Raw genomic sequence first — 824 nt, 5'->3', positions numbered from 1 at the left:
TTTTTTTTTTTTTTTCCAGTGGTTATTCTGCTACTCATGGATTTGGGAAGTGGGATATAAATAGCAGAAAGGAACAAGGAAATGGTGTGACCAATATGATGAACTGGGCAAGATGAGGGTGTGAAAATTCATTTTATGGGTCATACAAATAATAATGATAGGAATGTTTCAAAGTACCAAAAAAATATCTGCAAAAAGAAATGAGAGGATGTAAGAGCATGAAAAGAATAAGCAAGAGACAAACAATAACTTGTTCTATTTCCAGTAAAACATCACAATTATGGGATACAACCCACAAGGAGACTCTTTAGATTGTTACTTGAGCCGTTTCTTTTTATTCTTTCATTTGAAGTGAAGATGTATCTTTGGCATCCAATGTGAAGGAGGAAGAAATTACCTGGTATTTTTATTTTTACTTTTTATTTGTCTTGTAAATTGAAACAGAATATTTTTCCCTCTTGTATTTTTCTTTTAAATCTCTTGAAAACAGGAAAATTCAAAATTCTTGAAGTTCACAGTGGGCCAAGAGCACCCAAGTTAGCTATGAATAGTCTCCTGTCATTTAAAGAATTCAAGGGATAAGTACTGACTAATAATTTCCATGTGGTGTCTCTTCTGAAAGCCTAAGCCCCCATTTCACCCTTAGCTAGAAAGATGTTCTGTTTGGAAGAAGTACTCATTTTCCTTTCAGGTTTGGATTGTTCCTTTAGTTGCTCATTTTAAGTTTCCACAACCAAAGTTCCTACGTTTTCACAAGGGAAGAAGGTGCTGTTTTATTTTTAGCTTTTAGAAGTACCAAGGATGGGAGCGCCCCACTGGTGCAT

Source organism: Empidonax traillii, unplaced genomic scaffold (assembly GCF_003031625.1).
Source record: "Empidonax traillii isolate 1590-97213 ecotype Southwest subspecies unplaced genomic scaffold, ASM303162v1 scaffold308:size980311, whole genome shotgun sequence".
NCBI classification, from domain to species: Eukaryota; Metazoa; Chordata; class Aves; order Passeriformes; family Tyrannidae; genus Empidonax; species Empidonax traillii.
Note: the sequence above shows the minus strand (reverse complement) of the source record.